Here is an 8670-nt window from a genome sequence, read left to right on the forward strand (position 1 = left end):
GCATCCCAAGAGTGTTTGTGTGCAATGATGTGCAACTTCAGTTACTCTCACATAGACTGGGTTAACTCATCTTCCACTTGTGACAAAGAGACAGCATTTCTAGAAGGACAACACTTCCCACACAGATAAGCAAACGGAGAGGAGGGGATTCCAGGCCGCATCTCTGTCTCAGGTCTCCGTCTCTGCCCCATTCCTCTTTGGTGGAGGGGAGCATGGAAGGGCACTGGGCACACAAGCACCCTATTCAGCTTCAACAACCACAGTATGAACCAAGCATCCATCTTGTACAAGACACAGGGCATATGCTCACAGAGACAAATTGCTGACGCCTGTTCTCTCAAATTTCTCTTTGCAGGCTATCCTTCCCAGCAACTCCACCCAGGTACGTCAAGGGGGGACGGACTCCACACATTCAACACAATCCCTTGCTGCACAGGAACAGTTTTTGTGGCTCCACACACAGCCACTGCAGCCCCTGCAGACCAGGTAAGGACTTTGGCATCAATGCCCACAACCCCTCACCCTCCATGCACTACTGCAGGCATCACTCACACTCCTGCACTACTGCAGGCTCCACCCTCCCTCACATACACTGAGGAGGGAGCCCCCTGCCTGGAAACAGGCGTCTCCCATCCCTCATCAGTGTTGCCTGACTCCCTCCTGAAAGAATACCTATGTTCACTTCCCTGAGAGTGGCCCTGTAGAATTCATTGGGACCTCCCTTCAGGCAGACAATCATAGGATTGTGCTCCCAAGATGGTAGAGATGGTGAGCATGCTGTCAATGCCTTGCTACTGTCAATGGCTTGCTGCCTCTGCTTGCTGCCTGTGTACCTGTTACCAAATGAGCTAGGTTTAGTTGTTTAAGGGGAATTAGTACACCTGCTCTATTGGAACACTGGGACCTTAGACTGTATGCAAACCAGTGTTCTGCAGAAATTCCTTTCAAAGAAGAGACTGAGAGAAATATTCCAATGAATGAGTACAGTTTTATTAAAAGGGACACGAAATAGACATCCAAAAGAATTGTAGCAGGTCTATTGTAATGTCCTAACCAGAGTGTCCTATAGTGGTGAGTGCAGTGTCATGCGAGTGTGTTTGGTGCATCCAAAGAAATCAGAAAGAGGAATGGTAGGGAAGAATGTCAGGGATCCCTGCTCTGCCAACCCCAGCTGCTAGCTAAAGATGGGGAGAGAAGGGAACAAGGGGGGTGAGGGAAGAGAAAGAGTTCAGAGCGCAAGGCATAGCTACCTGTCTGGACGTCTGGTCTGTGAGCAGCAGCTTCTGTGAGCAGTGTGTGTGTGGACATCCCAGAGAGTGACCCCGTGTTAGGGCACTCAGGAGAGTGACTCCATGTTTGGGCACTCAGGAGAGTGACCATTTGCTAGTCAAACCCTCTTAGTATTTAAGGATATTGAAAAGTTGCTTACGTGTAAGCAGAATGTTTGGGGGATAAATGTGTAACTTAGGGTGTTTGTTTTTAATGTATCAATAGGTAGCTAGGGTATGAATGAAGGGAGTTCCTCTTAATCTACCAGGACGCAGGTAAACAGGGCTAGCAGTGTCAGTTAAAACACAAATTAGCTCTTAGGATTAGGATGTCAAATTAGGATGTCTAGCAACTTTACATGAGGTTTACCTAAGTTAATGCAAAATACAAATATAATCCAATGTTTTGGTGCAAAATGCAGAAGTTACTGGAATTGCATTCAGGAAAGCAAACACCAACTGAAGATACAATGGAAAACCATCTGACAGGGTTACTGCGTTTCATTCAACTAGAGATATCAATTTCCTTCCAGGATGTGTGATTGTGAGGGAATACACAACCAAGAGTCTGAGCTTGGCCAAAGTGGGGATGAGGCCTGTAGGCCAGTGTTTTCTGGGAGAATAGTTCATTTTGCCTGCTGGCATCCAGATATGAAGGCCGTGATAACAAAGTAGCATAACCAGAAATACAATAAAATGGGGGGATTTTCCCATAATATACCTCCCCCTTGTTTGGGCAGGCATAGCCATCCAGGCTGGGAACCCCAGACCCATGAAGGCAGCCTACATGATGCTGTCAGTGAGGTCCAAATCAAGGCCAACAATGCCCCCCCCCCTTAAGACTCCATGGCATCACAGATCACATGGTGGACAGTCAACCAACAAGCACTGCCAAACTGCACCAACAGCTGCAGCACACACAAAAGCACAGCAGACTCACTATGGGGAGAACATTGGCAATCCCATCACTGAGTACAATGGGACTTGCATCCAGATAAACCTGCATCAGACTGTACTGAAAGCACAGGTTTCCCTTCCAGGTGCAGCACCCCTGGGTCCTGTAGGGTAAAATAAAGACTAGCTAGTGAAATAAATTGTTACAAGAAACACATGATGCTTCATCTTTGACAGACAGGGACCTCCAAACCTCAATCCCCAGCCAGCCAGCCAGCCAGCCAGCTGCAGAGAGTCAGACCAATAAGGGTGGACCCATGCAGCTGGTGATGGTGTCTAGGTGGTACACTTTGAGCCCTGGCCTGATGTCATTATGGATGGACATGGCCCTGCCACACACACTTGACACCACATAGCACAGTGAACACAGGATGGCATGCATGGATGCATCTGACATGCTAATCAAATGCATGGCACACTACACTACAGGCCAAGTATGTCTCTGAGTGGCACAACATACGCTAGCCAGGCAGCTTTCAGTTAGGTGAAGCAGGTTGCCGAACTGAGGTGTGTCATTCCTGACTGTGTGCTGCTGCTTGCTTGACATGCAGAGCATTCTCTCATGTCCAGACTGTTAGGCTGTTATTGTTGGATGCCTGGATAGTGGGTACTTTGGCCCCCCCAGAATACCTTTCTTCTAGAAACATGCCTGAAAGTAACTGTCAGTCACTATGCATCTAAGCAGCATGTCTCTCTTCAGCCTCCCTTGATTCAGCCTGCCTGTGCTGTGGCTAAGCTCACCGGGGCTTACCTGTGGGCTCCCCATCCCAGCCCATGTTCTCCTACCTTGCCAAGCTGGGATGTGTCCTCACTCACTCTCGTGGTGCTCATGATGTAAGGGGGGGTTTCCTTCTTTATGGCTGGGGTGGGAAAGGAACGGGTCAGCATGTTCTGCACTGCTGCCTGACAGGTGTGATGGGCAGGGACAGCAGAGGAGTGTTTAAAGAGACCACCAAAGCACACACAGAGCCAGGCAGCAGTCTCGTTCTCCTCCATGGAGCTGTGGTGGGCTTTTTCTTGCTCACTTGGTTCATGCTGTCCCCCGCGCCCTCCCATCTTATCTAGCTCAAGCCCCAGCCAGCCAGCTGCAGAGAGTCAGACCAATAGGGGTGGACCCATGGAGCTGGTGATGGTGTCTAGGTGGTACACTTTGAGCCCTGGCTAGGCTGCCTGATGTCATTATGGATGGGACATGGCCCTGCCACACACACCTGACACCACATAGCGCAGTGAACACAGGATGGCATGCATGGATGCATCTGACATGCTAATCAAATGCATGGCGGTTCCTCAGCAAGAGTGTTCTAGGCACATGCACACTGCAACCAAAGGGCATGCACACTGTATCTCAGCTACCGGGAAATGGGATGATGTCCCCCAGGAGAAGGCTTACTGGACTTCCCACTGGCACCTGAGCCAATGATCCCCCATCCCAGGCCCACAGATCCTCTATCTGGGCAGGAGGTCTGGTCTAGAGGGTAGAGCCTCCATTTGCCTGAAGATTAACATCCACAAGGTCGCCAGTTCGAGGCCACCGGCACCGTGCGACCTTGAAGCAGCCGGCAAGCTGCAGCTGAGCTGTTCCATCTGCTCGGAGCGTGGGAGGATGGAGGCCAGAATGTTAAACCAGATCGGAGTGTAACATCTTGAATGTGGTGGTTCTTGAAAGAGAGAACCTTCTTTCAATTTGTAAAAATCCCTGCGTGGATTTAATAAGCCTGCCTGTGTAAACCGCCTTGAATAAAGTCTTGAATAAAGACCAAGAAAGGCGGTATATAAATACTGTATATTATTATTATTATTATTATTATTATTATTATTATTATTATTATTATTATTATTATTGTTATTGTTATTATTGTTATCTGTGGGAACCCTGCCACTTTGTTAAGACTCTCCCCAGAAGGGGATGGGTAACCTGCAGTTGAACATGGCATAGCAGACGTTGGCACAGATGCTGCTGGTCTGCCTGAGGCTGGCACAGCTTGGCTAAGGCCTGTGGGTGAAAGCAGGGGCCAGCCCAGTTTTCTGTCTCTCCCCACAGTTGCCACGGCAGAGGCAGACATGCAACTGGCTGAAGAAGCAGGAGAGTATCCACCCCCAACCGTGCTGCCACTGCGACAACAGCCAGCAGGATATGAGGAGGAGGTGAAAGAGGAGGAGGAGGCGGCCAGGGCCAAGGAGCTGACCTCTGAGACTGGGGACAACAGCACCAGAAGCACTTCTGCAGTCCCCAACTGTGGCTATGCTCCAGTCCCCTCCTGCTGGTGCCCTGTCGCCCGGATCCAGCCCCAGTCCCAGCAACCTGGGCCTCCTTGGGAGTAAGGGGCTCCTCAGGAGTAGGGGAGTGGAGCGAGTATAGCCTGAATCCAGCCTCCAGGCAGGAAGTCTCCCAGGGAGTAGGGCCTGAGATCTCATGAGAAAGGGTGGGGCTGACTGAGCCAGCTGCTGGCTTGATAAGGAGCCCGGCAGACATAGGAAGGGGCCACTCCTCCTTGGGCTTCTGCTTAGGGTGAGTGGCTCAGGGAGGAGAAAGTGGTCCCTGGCCTATCATGCTGCCCTTACTTAGCCCTGAATGGGGCAGAGAAGCCTCAGCCAGGGGTGCTTGGCCCCTAGCCTGAGGAGGGGAAAATTCCTGGCACTCTTGGAGGATGCAGGAGCCTTGAAAAGGCATTGGACCTCCTGGCCCCCTGGGTTGGGGAGCCTCCCAGCTGAGCCAAGAGGCTGCCATCAGCTCCTGGCCAGCCATTGAGGCCCCCCAGTTGTGGGGTGGCATGCAGACAACTCCAGGGCAAGGCATCACTCCTCTGCCACGACATTGCTGTTGCACAACCTAAAGACACTGAGCCGGGGATGTCCTTGTGATGTTACAAGGTTCCCCTCATGAATGTAAAATGCTTGACTGCATTAAACCGACTATCTCAGCCTCTCTTCCGGACTCAATGTCTTCTTCCTCGGTGCAGTAAGTTCAAGAGGGCCCTCAACATGTAAGAGGAAGCCCCACCCCCTGGGGAGGAGGGACGGGCCATGGTTATGACATGCCTCAACAGCACCTGGGAACCACCTTCCCAGGCATGGCTGCTTGCTTCCCTTGCCAAGTGAGCAGGGTCCTGGAATTGAGGTTCAACACTCACCCCACCCTTCCTCTTCTGTTTGCAGATTCAGTAGTGTTCCTCCTCTCCTGTGGCAGCTCGCCTGAAATGACCAGTGGATTGCCACCCACACCAGCCCCTTATTAACAGCCTTGTTGAGACAGAGGCCCAAAGGTATGCCATTGCTCAGGCTCTCAGGATCCTCTAAATAGCCATCAATATGCTGCAACAGAGGAGTCTGGTGGTTTAGTTGACATCACTCGCCTTGCACCTTCCTTGGGCAACAGAGGGCAGCAACCTGGGCTTCCTATCACTTGGGCTGCCCCAATCCTCCTGCCTCCCAACTACCCACCCCCACCCCAGGGTGCTGTCTGCCCACCCATCCCCACTGCTTCCTGTACCCCTTTTCCCATGCTGGGACTGGTTTTACATTTTGCATATAGCTGGCAGCTTGTTTTTTTAATGCCAGATGTTTAAACAAATAGAAAACAAACAGATATGTGTTATCTCCAAGCACTGGTGCCTTGATCTTTCCTAGGTTCCTCTTTGGTGTATTCCTGGGAGAGTGGCCCCCCCCCATGCTGTTCTCCATTGGTTCTGTGGGTAGAGGGGAGAGGCTTAGTCCTTGGGGTACTTAGTCACCTGCAAGCCCCTGGACCACCTTGCCCTCAACCTCTCTTGCCTGCCAAAGTAGTTGACCTTGATGTGCTCCCAGATGGTGAGGCTGCTGGGGGCTTGCCTGGGTCACTGTATTGGAATTGCAGAAGATATTACGGAGGAGTTAGGGTGTGGTGTCCACAGTGCCCCTTGCTCTAAGTAAATGCAGGATTAAAGCCCAGGTGGTAGCTGGAGGTGTGCTGCACAGCTGCAGCCACTAGAGGCTAAAGTGAACCTGGGAGCATATAAACAGCACCTGGAGGAACTAGTGGTGTGGGTTGTAGGAGGAGTGCAGGTTGGAGGTAGGAGAGGAGACTGACTGACTTGGCTTATGGACTTTGGAATCTGACCTTGGACTGGGACTTGGCATATTGACTTTGACTTGGATACCCTGACTGATTTGACTGACTTACCTGGAACCTGACCTTGGACTGTAACTTGGCTTATTGGCTCTGGACTCTGATTTGGCAACTCTCATTGATTGGACTGGTTTACTTGGAATCTGTGGACTGGAACTGGACTCTGACTTCTGCTTGCTGCACTGGTGAGTCTTACCAGGGAAACTAATCAGCCTTAAGCGGGCACAAGGCCCAGTGGATTGGGATTTGGCAGAACAGTCACTAGACTGGCTCCTCATCAGCGGGTGGGATGTCCATGGCCCTTCCCCCCCCCCATCAACCAAGAGTGGAGTTTATCCACATGGCCATGTTGTGAAGCATGGTGTACACCACAAACAACTTGGTCACCTTCTCAGATGTCCTCATCAGATGACCCCTGGATAGGTGTAGGCACCAGAAGAGCGTCTTCAGCATCCCAAAAGCTCACTCCACAACTGCTGATGTGACTTTGTTTGACATTGTTTGTGACATCAACTGACATTGACTTTGTTTCAGTCTAGCTGAAGTGGAGGTCCTTTGAAAGAGAGTGCTTCAACACAACAGAAAATCCTCTCGCAATACCAGCATTGTTACTTTTTGAGCCTGTCATTATCACCTACAATTATTCTGTACAGATTTTTTTATTCTATTCTATTCTTTTTTTAACATACAGACCTGCACCCTATTCTCCTAGCCTTTCCAGTCCACCAAGTTATCATTATGCCCACTCTATTTAGACATAGGGAACATGCCTATGTTCTCATTTTAGAACAAGCATTCCAGCTCCCCCATGTTGGCTCAAAGCTTCCAACATTTGCATATAAACACTTATACATCATGTCCCTTTCTAGATGTCAATGGCGTGTGCCTTTCCCCTATGGTCTTTTGATCTCTTTGACCATCTGTCAATCATTTCCACAACTTGGGCAATAGGAAGCAAGTCACCATGCTCACCACATGCCCACCACAACCTTTGCCTCTAAGATTCTAAAAATCTAATCCCCCATGTCCACACTTCAGCAATGTTCCCTCTAATTCCCTTTAATCCCTCTAACACCCCTCACAGAACAGTTAGCAACCCAATCAATGTATACCCACTGTGATTTTAAAATGGACAATGGGCAGTCTGAGTACTAGACAGTAAGTAAGGTACTGCTTTATTTCTTAATTTCTTTACCCAGTGTGTAATTAGTCTGTAGAACACTTTGCCACAGGATGTAGTGATGGTATCTGGCATAGATGCCTTTAAAAGGGAACTGGACAGATTTCTAGAAGACACGTCCACCGTAGGTTACAAGCCATGATGACTAGATGTAACCTCTGGATTTCAGAGGTAGCTTATCTCTGAATGACAACTGCAAGGGAGTGACAACAAGACACAGGTATTGTGTTTTCCTAAGTAGTCCCTGAGGCATCTGATGGACCAATGTGAGACACAGGAAGTTGGAATAGAATAGTTGACTTAATCCAGCAGGGCTCTTCTTATGTTCTTTACAAATGTGAGTCACATGCACTCCTTGATTAGAGAAACAAAGTGCAATAAAATGGTGACTGTGGCCAGGGAGGTCTTTGCTCAGCTTCAGCTGGTGTGCCAGTTTCAGCTGTACTTGAATTGTGCAGACCTGGCCACGGTGATCCATGCCACTGTGACATCTAGGTTAGATTACTGTATTGCAAATTGAAGACTGCCCTTGAAGACTGTTTTTGTTTTGGCAACCTTCAGTCTCGAAAGACTATGGTATAAGCCTACAGCACCCGGTATTCCCAGGCGGTCTCCCATCCAAGAATTAACCAGGCCTGACCCTGCTTAGCTTCCAAGATCACACAAGATCACTTGAGGTAACAATATAACAATTTGGGGTTCTTTCAACATGAGTTCTGAGAAGACTGATGTTAATAAATATCTTGTATAATATAGTGAGGAACAACAAGTTCTTTGTGCAAAGTGTCCTTTCTCTTTAGTTTCTCTTTAGCTCTTTTTGGTTGGCCTCATGCCATGTGTATGTGCACATGACAATGGGACTATGTAGGGGAATTTTCACCCCTACAATAATCAGAGTGAGACAGCCAAAAAAAGGCTTATTTTATGCATCAAGATGAGATGCACGAAGAAACTGCATGCACCTAACCCTCAGCTAGCAACAAACAAAATTTTATATACACCAACAAGGAATTGCAAGCCCACCCAATCACATGAATGCTAAATCCAGTAACCCAATCAACACTCTCCAGACCATCGGGGGAAGGAAGGTATATTTCATGCATTAAAAATTGGTCACTGCGTTTAATAAAGTAGTACAAGCTCAATCTAATTGTAATCTG

Source organism: Tiliqua scincoides, chromosome 5, assembly GCF_035046505.1.
Source record: "Tiliqua scincoides isolate rTilSci1 chromosome 5, rTilSci1.hap2, whole genome shotgun sequence".
NCBI classification, from domain to species: domain Eukaryota; kingdom Metazoa; phylum Chordata; class Lepidosauria; order Squamata; family Scincidae; genus Tiliqua; species Tiliqua scincoides.